The sequence below is a fragment of the Mauremys mutica genome, chromosome 22 (genome assembly GCF_020497125.1).
Source record: "Mauremys mutica isolate MM-2020 ecotype Southern chromosome 22, ASM2049712v1, whole genome shotgun sequence".
NCBI classification, from domain to species: Eukaryota; Metazoa; Chordata; order Testudines; family Geoemydidae; genus Mauremys; species Mauremys mutica.
In genome coordinates this window covers 8,160,065-8,174,772 of record NC_059093.1, presented here as the reverse complement: position 1 = coordinate 8,174,772, position 14,708 = coordinate 8,160,065, and the positions used below count along the sequence as shown (strand labels likewise).

At 50.7% G+C, this 14,708-nt stretch overlaps 1 protein-coding gene across 2 annotated transcripts in view; it reads right to left on the bottom strand.

Annotated features, from left to right (window-relative positions):
* The window catches only part of GRIK4 (glutamate ionotropic receptor kainate type subunit 4), a 305,039-nt gene extending 292,425 nt beyond the window's left edge, over window positions 1-12,614 (bottom strand). For both annotated transcript variants that reach the window (XM_044997260.1, XR_006574932.1), the window contains exon 1: window positions 12,497-12,614. The gene's annotated coding sequence lies outside the window, so the exon portion shown is untranslated. The remainder of the gene's footprint in view (window positions 1-12,496) is intronic.
* Window positions 12,615-14,708: the final 2,094 nt, after the last annotated feature.

The window sequence follows — 14,708 nt, the reverse complement described above, 5'->3', positions numbered from 1 at the left end:
AACATTCTTCAATAGCCAAGCAGTGACTGAGAAGATTAAAATCTTGTTTAATGCTCGCCAGGAATTATAACACACAGGCATGTCAGCCCAGTTCAGAGAAAACCAGCTCTCTCCAGAGCCCACCATCAAACTCCTACTGCCACAGTATTCTCACCCTAGGCTATGTTTCCCGAACTTGAAATCTGAGCCCTCACCATGTGCTGATAAAGGCCTATCTTTTGATGTTTCCTGGCTGGCACTTCAGTCTGCCCCCATTGAAATGGACAGGGAATTTCACACCTCAGAGCTAGGGTTTCAAACTCTCTGCAACCTCAGGCAGACATCACTTGTGTCAGTTACACTTGGGTCACATTTTGAAGGTTTTCAGAGATTTTAAAGGGCAGAAGGGACCTTCACTGTTCTGACCTCCTGTATAACCTGGGCCAGAGAACCTCACCCAGCAGTTCCTGCATCAAGTCCAGAACTTTTGATTGAATTATAGCAGATCTTTTAGAAAAAGATCCAGCTTTGGTTTAAAGACTGCAAGGGATGGAGAATCCGCCATATTCCCTACATAAACTGTGCCAATGGATAATTACCTTCACTGTTAAAAATGTGTGCCTTACTACCAGCCTAAATTTGTCTGGCTTCAGCTTCCAGCAGTGGATCTTTTTATGCCTTTGTCTCTTCACTTTTCTTTTCACTAGGCAAAGTTCCAATAAAACATTAACATATTCATTTGCACATACTTATTACTTAGTCAGGATCAAGGCAATATTCAAAAGAACCTGGCTAAAGATTCGGGCTTGTGGCTGAGGAGCCCTCCTCCTCCGAGTACACTAAAAAGGGTACACCACACTTCTACATACAGTACCCAGCCTCTTTTTGATGCCTCTCTTGTGTAAGTCTCGATCCATTACAAGGACAGGCCATATTTATGCCTCTCTCTGCTAGATTAAAGAGCAGTTTACTCTCACAACAAATGCAACGTGGGTATAAAATGCTCTTTTTCTAACCTGGTTGTGTTTCACTCCTGCTTTCCAATGGTGTAAATGAGAAGGCGAGGTCGGGGGCAATGATGAATTAGGCCCCCACACAGGCTATCTGGAACAGGCGACCAGCTTGTGCAATGGGAGGAACAGGAATAAGGAGGGAGCGCAACAGGAACAAGTGGATATACTGTAAAGCCAGGACCCAGGAACTAGTGAGTTGTAATCTGAGCTCTGCCACCAGCTCAGTGAATTGCTCTAGGTAAGTCACTTAAAGTCACTCTACCATAGAAAGAGACTCTGGCTCCTTCTTAGCCATCTTGAGTGAAATTCATCCCGATGCAGAGAGCCAGCAGAAGGCTCACCATGTTGGTGTTGGTGACCTGTGATAGACTGATGATCTGGTGGTCCCTTCTGGCCGTAAGCTCCGTAAGTCTATGGCCTGGTCTACACTTGGGGGCGGGGGGTCGATGTAAGATACATAAGGTCAGCTACCGGAATAGCGTAGCTGAAGTCGACGTATCTTATTTCGACTTACCTCCCGTCCTCACGGCACGGGATCAACGGCCGCGGCTCCCCCGTCGACTCCGCTTCTGCCTCTCGCTCTGGTGGAGTTCCAGAGTCGACGGGAGCGCGTTCAGGGATCAATTTATCATGTCTAGATGAGATGCAATATACTGATCCCCGATAGATCGATCGCTACCCACCGATCCAGCGGGTAGTTTGGACGTACCCTATGTGACTCCTCCTTAAACTCTCAAACCAGGGTGTAAGTGAGACGTCGGTGACGCTTGAAAACAAACAACAAAAGGTCTAAACGTATACTAAGCTTACCAGAGGTCCCTCAGTCTTTCCTCTGGGGACCCTGACAGGTTTCAGGCTTCAAACCCTTCAGCAGGGTCTGCCCGCTCTTGGTTAACAGTCCATGTCAGTTTGCTGGACAAAATGAGGGGCCCCCATTAAGCATTTGACCCTGGCCCTTTATATCACCAGCTCTTTGCGTCCTGGATCTCTTGACCCTGGTCTCAACTGGTCTATGCAATTCACCCCAGCAGGTGCTGCTTCTCTGGAGCTGTTTACCTGTCCCACTGATGATAATTACCTGCCATAGATTCTAGTTCCTGGACGGAGCTCAGCAACCCTCTTGACCAGCCAGCATACAGATCGTGACTCACAGAGATACAGGTAGCATTTACCCAGATAACATTTATGAAGCAGCTTCGATGGTCTCTGGATATGCTGGCATTCATCACATCTGTCACACTGAGCACCTCCAAAAATCAGGCCCAGCTAGGGTAGCCACCTATCCCAGTTTTCCCAGGAGCAGGTTTGGGTTTTTTTAGACAGTTGTCCCAAGGTTGTTCAGTACACACTGCCAGCTCACCAGTTTTGTGGACTCAGGGTCATCCCAGATGTCCCGGGCTTTTTGCACATCAGCGGTGGCAACCCTAGGCCCATGCTAGTTTAGGCTGGGCAACCCAAAACTCCACAAAAAATTGAGATGTAGGGGCCAGAGGCTCCCCTCCTTTGCCCCAGTGTCAGTCTGGAGTGACTTCCCTGACATAAATGGTGTGCGAGAGGCATCAATCTGTAAGTATTCCTCATGATGATGAATGGACTGATCTATTTGCCTCCTATTGTTTCTTCATGCCAAATCCCAAGACAGTGACAGGACGGAAAAGCCACCTTTTAAAAGCAGTAAAATCCTCACCGAACTGTGGCGAATGCCCAAGCAACCGTGGGTGGGAAATCTGTATTATGATGACTTTCTGCTCAAGGGGGGGCTAAGACCTCGCATGACTCGTTTGTGTCCGGAGTGAATTTTTGCAGACTTGTTATAAACCCTTGAGAAGCCGGGTTTATAAGGTCACAGCAGCATTTCCATTAACTCTAGCCTAGCTAGGGACTGCCAATGTGATATACGCTCCCTATTTATGCATAGAAACATACATATGTAATGAAGTCAAGATAAAGCTTCTTTGCTTTATTTCCACAACACTGTGCCGGATGCTGAGCTAACCAAATACACTAAAAAGGGAGAGAGGATGGAAGAGGGGGAAAAAGTGTGTGTCTGGCTCTTTCCCTCATGAAGGATGCAAATCAATTCTGCAGACTTTATAGCCGCGTGATTTCAGTAGAGATGCAAATCCCCGCATGCTGGATGGCTCACTGGGTGCTCAGTTGAGACACGGGTTGGAAATTACATTATGCAGCTGCTTCTTTGCAGAAGGACAGTCAGCATAAGCATTGCAGCTCCGTCCCATCACCTGCCCGGGATCTGATACAGGGATTTGCAGCTGAGCAGAAAATAAATGTAAAAGCTGTATAAATCCCTCACGGTTCTGGCGATTAAGTGTTATCTTCTGAACCATTTAGGGGAGCAGTTCCAAGAGTCTCCCCCTAAACACGCACCCGGTTGTCCTGTTCACTGCTTTGGAGGACCCACCTGTTGGCTCTCTGCACCATTACCTCTCCTCCCCTGCAAGCTTCATACTATGCAGAAGCCAAGGTTGCGAGTACTGCGTGGCAGGAGAGAAAGCTGGAAAAGGCATGTGGGATTTGCCATACTACTGAGAACATGCTAAGTACTAACAGAGCACCAAGAGAGAGACACAGCACCCCATCAAGCGCAGCATCCTGACGCCTGCAGTGTCTAGTCTCTGCTGTGTCAGACGAAACCCTCTGGTGCTCCTCAGCAATGTATCGACCTGTCTGCAATGCTGTAGGTGGTCTTTGGGTGGGCAACCACAGAGCTCAAAGTTCTTTACTATAGAGAGATCCATTTTTTTGGCGTAAACTTTTCTCTTTTCCCTGGGAAAAAACGCAGATTCAGCATCATCGAAAGGGTTCAGTGAATTGTTCATATATTTATAAAAAGAAAAAAAAATTGGGAAAGTCAAAATGTTGCAACATTTTTTAAAGGTTTCGATTTTTCGATCCAACATGACTTCGGTTGAAAATTTCCTTCCGTTTGATTTAAAAGATAAAAAACACTTGAAATCAAAACAAAACTTTGGCTTACGAATTCTTCTTCAGCTTTTGAGTCACCAAAAAATTTTCGGTTTGGGTCAACCCAGAACTTTTTTTTTTTTTAAACTACCAGAGAACCAAAAAACAAAGAACGGTCATCTGCACAGTTCTACTCTTTACCAAGAAAGAGATGATGGATGGGGAAACTGAGGCACAGGAAGCCGCCATGACTTACCCTAAGTCACCCAGCAGGCCATTGGCAGAAGCACAAACAGAACCCACATTCCTGACTCCCAATCCAATGCTCTATCCACTAGATGCTACTGTCTCTCCCTCTTTACCGCTGTCCTCTAGGCTTTGTTAATATCTGCCCTGCACCCGGGTGATCAAGACTAGATAGCACTTCAGATGAGGCCACCTGCTGCAAGGTCAGAATCTCTTTCCATGCTAACTTTCTTTCACAGTGCTCCCACACGGCCTATTTGCCTTTTAAACTACTACTGCACGCAGAACAGGTTATCTTCCCTGACCTCTCTGGCCGATTGCTCCTACGTCTCCCTGTTCCTCGGAAGATCCCATAGATTCACAGCCCGCCTGCCTCCGAGAGAGAAGATTCAGAGTGGTTTTGCCAGTGTGCATTGCTTGGCACATTTATTCCAGTTAAATCCCAGCTGCCGGCATGCTGACCAATCCCCTGATGGGCTTCAATCTAGCTGCCGTGCCTCTTAAATCTCCTCAGCATTTAGTAACCAAAGCAAGTTCTTTTTAACAGCAAAATTATATCCTACCCCCTCCCTGGTCCACTTCCTCCTCTAAGTCATTAAATATAATAAACAGCTCCAGCCTCTATGCAAGGACCCCGCTCCTACCCACCAATAACCTGTTTGCCCTCTGAGCAGCAGCCTTCCATTACAGCTCCATTTTCTGTTACTTACCTAGTTAAACCACCACTCGACTTTGCCCCTTAACCTGTGGTTATTTATTTTTCTCACTCTGTTATTTATCTCCTTTAATAGTCTCTTATGAGGGACCTAATGGAAAGCTTGATGAAAATCCAAATAAATTATGTCCATTGGGTCATCATCAGCTCTCCTGCTTCATTAACTTGACCAGTAATCGCTACCAGGTTAAAGGTGGCAGATTTCCACCCCTGTTCTCACACAAGTCATGATGGTTTGACCATACAGGTTCACCAGATCCAAGTACTTAAGAACATAAGAACGGCCATACTGGGTCAAACCAAAGGTCCATCCAGCCCATTATCCTGTCCTCTGACAGTGGCCAACAGCAGGTGCTCCAGAGGGAATGAACAGAACAGGTAACCATCAAGTGATCCATCCCATCACCAATCCCAGCTTCTGGCAAACAGAGACTAGGGAGTTTGAAACTTTGAGCTTTCATTAGATTGTCAGTTGCCAGGGAACAGAACTGAGATTCACTGGGCTAATATCCTGGAACTTCTGTTTTTATTTTACTTTTTAAAGGCATCACAGGCCAGAGTCATCCCTGCTGCAAAGCCACTGGCTCATGGAGCCGGTCCCGCAACAGTATCCTTCCAGCCTCAGGAAGAGTTGCCACTTTAAAGTTAATACTGCAAAGCCAGTTAATAGCTCTGCTATTTCACACTTTATTTACCCCAGAGCCCTCAGATGAACCATCAGGGTCCTGCTGATTTACAGCACCCAAGTTTCTCAAGTCGCCCCATTACTTCCTCTTTGGAGAACTCACTTGCTGTTAATTTCCTGTGAATGGGAATTTCTCCAGCATCCAGATGCAAAGGAATCCTTGAACTTCCCCTCCACCCACCTCCTCCCTTCATTTTCCTCTTCAATTGTTCCTTGCACAACTTTTGGCCCTGGGGCTACAGTCACCTATGCAGCTTTTTAATGTATTGCCCAAATATTGTATTATTCTCCTCAATACCACTGGATACATAGGGTCACATCTGCAGCTGGTTTCAACTGACTTAGCTGCACTGATGTTGTCAATTGATCTGATCTATCCTCTCTTACCTCACTTCACCATTGGCATGGCCCTTGCATTCCAGTCTGTGGTCTTCAGGTGAGCTTTCCACTCTACGAGAATGTCTTTTTCCAGGCCTAATCAACTGGCCCTCTTGAGGCAGAGTGACTAGCCAACAAAGCAGGGGACTGGAGATCAGGGCTCCTACGGTCTATCTGATTTTAGCTCTCCCACTGGCTCGCTTCCCTTGGACAAGTCATTTCACCTCTCTGTGCTCCCATTTCACTGTGTGTAAAAAGGGGAGAAAGACACTCCCCCTCTTCTGTAAATTACTTTGAGAGGGGTGCAGGGGAAGTACCGCAGCGATGCTCAGTATTCTTCACTCCAACTCTGCTGCTTTCCATTTGCCTGTGGGTTTTGTTGCTGTTGTTAGTACTCCGACATCTACAAAGCTTCAGTATCCTGACTGCTACATCCCTAAATAGCTCTTTGGGCTGCTCGTGGGACGTTTAACGTTGGTCTGTTTCTCCACTTTTTCCCATCAGCCTCCAGCCAACCAATTTCCTCAACATTTTCAAACTTGCCCTTTTATAGTTTGCCATCACAGCATTATCCCTAAGGGAGTCACTCACGATTACATTAAACACAGTCGTGCCATGGTCACTCGCCAACAGAGCTGCTAAATCCCCATTCGTGTCTAGTACAGGAAGCTAAATCAAGAGTTACCATAGGTACCCAAACACGCTGCTCTAAAAGGCAGCTGTTTATTAATGCCATAAATTGTTCCTCCAATCCAGGCCCAACATACCAGACAGTGCGTTAATATTGGGGCAGTTAAAACTGCTCAGTAGGTTCCATCAGATTTTGCAACTTCTTTCACCTCTGTGAACACACTAAGTTCTTTCCTGTTCTGAGCGGATGCCCTATGCTGCACTCCGACAATTATATTAATATTTCCACTAACAGGGACTTATAACCAAATACATTGAACTCTGTGGCCTCCTCTGCATTGGAATAACCTTGCGATAGTATCTGGAGTCTGTTTTCTGTATACAGAAATCCCCCATTCGGAGAACTGAGTTTCCCATTCTCTTCAGCAAGGAATCACCAACATTCCATGGATTTCTATCAACCCACTAAGTCTAGGACAGGGGATCTCAAACTGGGGGTCAGGACCCCTCAGGGGGTCACGAGGTTATTACATGGGGGGTCGTGAGCTGTCAGCCTCCACCCCAAACCCCACTTTTCCTCCAGCATGTATAATGGTGTTAAATATATAAAAATATGTTTTTAATGTACAAGGGGGGTTGCACTCATGGGCTTGCTATGTGAAAGGGGTCACCAGTACGAAAGTTTGAGAGCCACTGGCTTAGGAGATACCAGTTATGCTGTTCTCTTCCTTAGACAAGAATTACAGTTGCTCCTCACTTGAAGCTCTGGGTTAGCACAGACAGCTGAACATTCTGTGATTGCCTGAGAAACCCCCAGCATGGAATGGGGGCACTTCTGAAAAGGCTAATGCAGTGGCTGACGGCCTTCTATCTAGCACCTTAAGAACACGGGGGTCCGATTTTTACAAGTGCTCGGCACTCACAACTCCAGCTTAGGTCAACGGGAGAGGAAGGTGCTTAGCACCTCTTGCAAATCAGCCCTTTGGCTTTCAGGACTTTGTTTCCCTATCAAGCCAGGATGCACCATAACCAGCAGTCCCCCCGCCACACAACCCAGTGCTCGCCCTTGCGTTGGTGGGATCCAACTGCCAAAGGCAGCTACTCTCTTGCAGTTCTTTTGTCACTAGTGGATAGAAAGAGAGACAAGGATTCTGGGTAAACAACCTGAGACGCAGGGCAGTCTTGCAGTTAAGGCACAGGGGACGAGGACTTGAGAGACCCAAGTTCAACCCACAGATCTGCACTGCCTCTTTGAACAGGAACTATCTTACTCCATCTATGTCCAGACCACGCACAGTGGGGACCTAATTTTGGTTGAGGCCTCTGGATGCTACTGCATTATTAATCAACAAGCCAAGATGTCCATTACACAGACATTAGACAATTAACATCACTTCTCCTCCCACTTCCATACCTCCTTCTAGGGTGCCCCCTAAACCCAGAATGACCTCCCTTCCCATGGTTAAAGTAGATGACAGCCCATCTGGACTGAGGAGAGAGGCACACTTCCACTCCCCCTTCTCTGTAGCCCTCCTCTATTCTATCCCAGCCTCTCTGCTTTCAAACCCCTTCTCAAAATCCACCCCCTTTCACTAAGGTCAAGGCAGGGTAGGGGATTAACAGTGCTCAATGCCTCACAGCATCGGGCTCCATTTAAGCCTCTCTCCTTCTTAGCAATGTGCTCATCTAAACATTTTTTTAATTAACTGTTTGCCTTTCGACTGGCTTCCCCTATATTTTAACCAGCCTATTTTATCGATTTCTTATCCTAGTAAATTCTCCTCTTTACTTCAGCCCTTAATGCTAACTGATTCTAAATGTGTATTTACTCCTCTTCCCTACTTTATCGTTCTACGTTCCTCTCTTTCCCATTTCTTCATTGACAGGAGGACCTGTTCCCAACCCAGGAAATCTCTTTCCACTCCCTTCCCGCTTCTCTTCTGGCCCTTAACAGAAAGCAGTTTTCCCCCCAGGTAAGGACTGTTCAGCAACTAGGCTGAAGCATCCCTTGTGATCCCAAAGGGACAGAACTTGGCTGGAATGGATATAACAAGGAGGCTACTGGACACAGACCCACCCTGTGGTTCTTCCTCATTCTCTGCCTCCCAGACTAACACAGCCTAGGGTCAACAAATGGGATCTCCCTGTAATCCTGGCTGATTCTTAACTCAGTAGGTCATTGCTCACCTACTGCTCTATTAGAGGGCTACGTAATCAGCACGCAGATGGGATTGTGCAGATGGGATTTCTTGACACACTTTAGTATATAGATAACAAAGTCGTTCCAAGGCGGTAATATGTACAACTGCCTGGATCCTCCTTTGATGAGCTCTCTGAAGACCAACTGCCTTAAATTATCCACCACTCTCCTACCAATCACCAAACGTTCTTTGGCTTCTGGGTATTTAGGCTCGCGTGCCTATGATCGACATCCTCAGCTCAGTTTTTCTTCACACCGACATTGGTAAAGAAAATCTTCAGCAACAAACATCCAGTCAACAGTAATGCAGTCATTCCTAAGCACTGCAGCACCCATGCTGAAATCCCCGCACATAACAAGACTTTACAGGTGGCCTGTCCCTGGATGAGAGGAAATTTTGCTAGACAGATTTCCCTCACCACCTGCTCATCAGGCGCATCTCTCTCCCTTCCAGTCCCCAACCGAGGAGCTAGAATTGGCATTCCCCTGATCTCAGCCTGGGGCTCATTATTTTGAAGATTTTCAACCTTTCATGGAACCTGCCTCTCAAAATGGAAGTGGCGGAGAGGATCTGTATTAGGAACTCGTACGCGAAGGGTTATCAGACTATGTTTTAAAACATCTTTCTCCAAGGATTTCATGCAATTCATTTTGTGCTGCTGAAGGGTTCCAAATGGACAACCTACGCCCACTTTATCTCCAGAACGGAGGCACTGACAGTACAATTTTCCTCCATGCCATCACTAACTTTAGTCGTCGTCTCCATGGCCCATTCATCCACTGCTTTTTTCCAGGGGTACTAATTTATGTCCAGTCTGGTGATGTAAAAGCCTGTCCACCAGGAAATAGATTAAGCCAAACAATTCTTTTCACACACACCACCAAACAGCACTTTGACAGTTTTCAGTCATTATAAATCTGGACTGGATTTGAACCAGTGACCTGCAGGCGAAAGGTTCAGTCGCACATTACCTCTCTTCCCAGCCAGCCAGTTCTCCTAAAATACAACAGTTACTGCATATGTTAAAAGAAAGCTTTTAAAGTATCCTGCCTTGGCACTGCAGGAGACTAGCTGCAGCTTCATCTAACAAAGCCCTTTTCTATTCTTATGTGAAATGTAGCAAAAGAAAAGCCTCGGCACAAAAATACCAAGTCTTGTTAACAGCAGTCTCCTACCTGCACGCACGTACACACGTGCCTTGGTGGCTAAGAGAATTGGCTCCTGCTAGTGGTTCGAAAAGGAGGATTCTGCAGCAGGCAGTGGGTATTAGGCACCAGTTCCTGCTGGAAGAAAGAATAGAAGGCCCTGCCCTGCTAGCTAGCCACAGCAAAATGCAGACACTAGGTACTGGCTCCTGAAGCATTTGGAAGACTGTCCTGCTACATCAAGGCCTGGGCACTTAGCAACTACTTCCTGCTGGAGGCTAGAAGGGGCAACTCTAGCCCGGATGCTACTGCTGCAGGACGCGGGCATCAGCTCCTGCTGGAGGCTGGAAAGGGAGGGAGATTGCCCTGGATGCTACTGCAACAAGACCTGGGCATTGTACACTGCCTCCTGCTAGAGGCCTGGAGGCAAAGCACAGCTCTTGTATGCCCAGCAGATAGCTCCTCAACAGGAAATGAGCAAAGTGCTGAAAATTAAACAAGCCCAGACTGAGTAATGTGTGCATATTAGATTAACTCTCCCGAGGGTCGCGACCTTGAGGAATGAATCCTGCCAGTTTGGGAAAATAATAAACCTGATTAATGATGAGCAATGCGCAGTATCTACAGCAAACATCCTCCCGCCTCCCTCTGCCCAAAAGGTTCCCGTTCAGAGTTGCAGGGCACGCTTGCAATGAAGCATCTCTGTTATGGCAGAATAAAGCTGGGCCTAGGGAGGCTTTTGGAATCCCTCCGCACCTTGCAAAGCTACACTATTAAGAAGGGTCTGCACAAGGATGATACCTGCATTTCCAGGTAACCTTCACACACACAGGGAATGAGGTATCCCAGATGAAAATCACGTTAGGACAAACTCACCCCTGGAGTAACTCCATTGAATCCAGTGGAGTGACATTATGGACTGGTTTTACCCTATCTTCCTAACCCAAAGACACTGGGAAAATAGCCATCTAAAGGTATTTATGAAAACGCCAATGACTGCAATCTCCAGCCACTAAAATAGCCATTTCCAATATCTGGCAAGCGTCCACGTCAGCCAGCTGTGCTCCTGTACTCTGTGAAACTACCACACACTTCCCATGACATCAGGGAAGTGAAGTCACGTCCAGGTAAACCGTGGGAATTGGGCTTTGTGCTTTATTCCGGCTCTCTTTAGGTTTCAGCTTTGCTGAAGGCTGAGGTACAGAGCTCAGTTATTTACAACTCTTGATATGCTAAAGTATTGTGGCCACAAATAATCTGCCGCATAGGGCTGGTGGGAGAGTCCTTTGCAAGCACGAATAGATGATATAATGGATAACAACAATGTAGTTGGGAAGCTTTAGTGCAATGGTACATTTCTGTTGGTTAAATCTTTTTAAAACAGTTTAGACTGTGAAGTCATGACAAATCCACACCAGATGCCAGAGTCCTATGGGGCGGGAAGGAGAACTCTCCTGGCCACCCTTTCTCCAGGAAATACGGATGGGGATATTTTCAGGAGCCCTGCTATGGAGACGGTGTCAGGAGGTGCCCCACTGCTCACAACCCCAAGATCAGCCACAGAGAAAGGATGGTTCCTTAAAGAAATAGAAGCCATTTGAAAGACTCTTTATAAGTGACCATAACTTTATAATCAGCCATGCCATCCCTCCATCCATCTCTCCCTCACCCACCAGCTGCCATGCCTTCATCCCATTCCTCCATCCACTGCTCACTTCTCCAACCACGCCACCCATCACCACTGCATCACCTCCTTCCAAAACTCCCTCCCATCCCCCCTCTTCCACCTATTCATCTCTCTCTCCCTCCCCCACTCCACACCCCCTTCATCCTTCACCCCTCTCTAGAGAATCCTCCCAGCCCCGCCTCTCCCCCACAGCATCACTTCCCAGGGCAGTTATCTTGCACAGTATCTATTTTTATTAACAGGTAATTTTTAAAACATTTTTCTGATTATCATTATGAAAGATCTGCTGGAAAACTGAGTCATTTCAAACACTTCAGAGCCTGCTTCTCACCTCCCCAGCCATGGCACAGCCAGCTCCTGCAGCCCAGCCTCTTCCAAAGAGGATCACACAACTGGACACAGCTGTCCCCCCGCTCCTCCCCCCCCCCCCCAACACCCATCCTCTTTTCCCAGCTAATACAAGGACCATGGAGTTGCTTTTTCATTTCTTAGCCACCCTTCCCCTCCCGGATAGATGCTGGTGCCTACTCCCTCTCCCCCAGTTACCCTCCCTCCTCCTCCCCCCCCCCGCGATTGGGCCCCCGGGGATGATCCTGAACCCCAGGGCAAAAGGTGGCCCCGCTGCAGAGGAGACGGGGTGTGGGGGCGAGAGGAGACGCTGGGAAACACAGGAGTCGCGGGGGTGGGGGGCGCCCGGCTCCAGCGGGGCCCCGGGCAGGGCACAGGCTGCATGGGGCGCAAGGAGGCAGAGCCCCATAGCGGGACCGGGCGGGGACGATGCTGTCTCTCCCCTGGAAGCGGCTGCGGGGCAGCGGCGGTGCGCGGCAGCCGGGGACCCCGCCGGGGGGCCGGGGCTGGCACAGCCGAGCCGCAGCGGCGGCCGGTCTCTTACCTGAGCGGCTCCCCGGGGCGCCGGGCTGGGCAGCGGGCGGGAGCCGGGGCTTTTCCCGCAGACTCGGCGGCGCTCTCACGCCGATCCGGCAGCGGCAGCAGCGGAGAGACCGTGTCCGGCAGCACCGGGGAGGAGCGGAGGGAGCAGGGGGGGCCCCCGGTGGAGGCCGGGGGAACTGCACGGGGCTGGGGGCGCAGTGCCGGGGAGCACGGCGGGGGGCATTGCAGGGGGCACTACCCGGGGGGAGAGGGGCACGGCGGGGGTGCAGTGCCGGGGGGAGGGGAACACGGGGTATGGGGGCGGTACCGAGCGGAAGGGGAACGGCGGGGGGGTGCAATGCTGGGGGGCACGGCGGGGGGGAGGGGGCATTGCAGGGGGGCACTATCCGGGGGAGAGGGGCACGGCGGGGGGTGCAGTGCCGGGGGGAGGGGAACACGGGGTGGGGGGGGCGGTACCGAGCGGAAGGGGAACGGCGGGGGGTGCAATGCTGGGGGGCACGGCGGGGGGGCACTACCCGGGGGGAGAGGGGCACGGCGGGGGTGCAATACCGGGAGGCACGGCGGGGGGGCACTACCTGGGGGGAGAGGGGCATGGCGGGGGTGCAATACCGGGGGGATGGAGGCACAGTGGGAATGCAGTACCCAGGGGGACGGGGCATGGCAGGGTATGCTGTACCCGAGTGGAGGGGGCACGGTGTGGGGGGGTGCAGTACCCGGGGGAGGGGAATATCCGAGGGGAGGAGGGGGCAGTACCCGGGGGGGGGAGTACTGCCGGAGGGGGCAGTATCTAGGGAGAGGGGGGAACAGTACCGGGGCGGGAGCACGGCGGAGGGGCTCAGGAGGGAACAGTCGTGGGGCTGGGGGAGGGGAGCACGGCGGGGGGGTGTCAGTACCCTGGGGAAGGAGGGAACAGTACCTGGGGGGGTCAGTACCCGGGGGGAGGGGAGCACGGCCGGGGGGGGGTCAGTACCCGGGGGGAGGAGGGGAGCACGGCGGGGGGGTCAGTACCCGGGGGGAGGAGGGAACAGTACCTGGGGGGGGGTAGTACCGGGAGGAGGGGAGCACGGCGGGGGGGGGGGTTAGTACCGGGAGGAGGGGACCGGGAGGAGGGGAGCACGGCGGGGGGGGGGGGGTAGTACCGGGAGGAGGGGGGGCAGCACGGGCGAGGCAGAGCCCCGCGCCCCCATGCCCCGTGCGGGGGGACGGCAGGAGTCTCTGGAGTGGGGCGCGGGGGCCCCCTGCTGGAGCCAGGGGGAAGGGGGGGATGCAGCCGAGGGGAGAGAGGGGTCCCGGCCCCTAGCTCGGAAAGCGGAGCGGAGGCTGCGTCCCGAAGCGAAGCGAAGCGGGGGAGCCGGCTAGTGCCCCCGGTTCTGTGCGGACGCTGCCTTAGGGAAATGGCCCGTGTAAACACCAATGAAAACCAGTGTCCGGCTTGAGAGCGCGTGAGGGGCCTGGCTTGGGGACCGGCCGAGCACACACCCTCTGCAAAGCAGCACCCGCTGCACAGGTGCCTGGCGCTGGACACCCCCGGGCTCGTCTATTGCAAACGATCGGATTTCCCGACCGGACACTGTTTCCTTCCCTCCTGCTGGCGAAGGGGGGCGAGGGGGTTGGAGCTTTGGACACGACGGGGTTAACTGCCTTTGCTCACAGCTGCCACAATCTTCACCTTCACGGTTTACATCTCCCCCGCCCCCGGCACACAGTGCCGGGAAGCCATGGGGCATTTCCACCCAAGGCAAAAACAATTCCTGCACCTAGTGCTTGTCCGTCATAGAGTCAGATCAGATAGGAGTGGGCAGAACTGGGCCCATCTCTTACTGTAAAACAACAAAAAAAAAACCCACTTTGTATTAGCCCAGAGGGCTGCAGTCACACTGCTGCAAGCATCAGTCCTAGGGAGCATTGCTGTCCAATACTCTAGTTTTGGTTTATGGGGGCTTTGAATGGCAAGAAACATAAAGCTTTTACACCTTCAATTAACTGGACTGGTGCAGTTAACAATAATGAGCTATTATTTCAGACAAACTCATCTTCCCCTCCTGCTGGGAAGAAACAGCATTGGGAGAGAAGAGAAAGGGGAACAGCTTCACCGGGGGGGAAATGCCTCTACCACAGAGACAGATTGCGCATAAGACCCACAAGTAAGAGCCCCCGGCTGCTTTGAACTCATCCCCTTCACACATCGTTTCTCTGAGGCCAATAGCCACAAG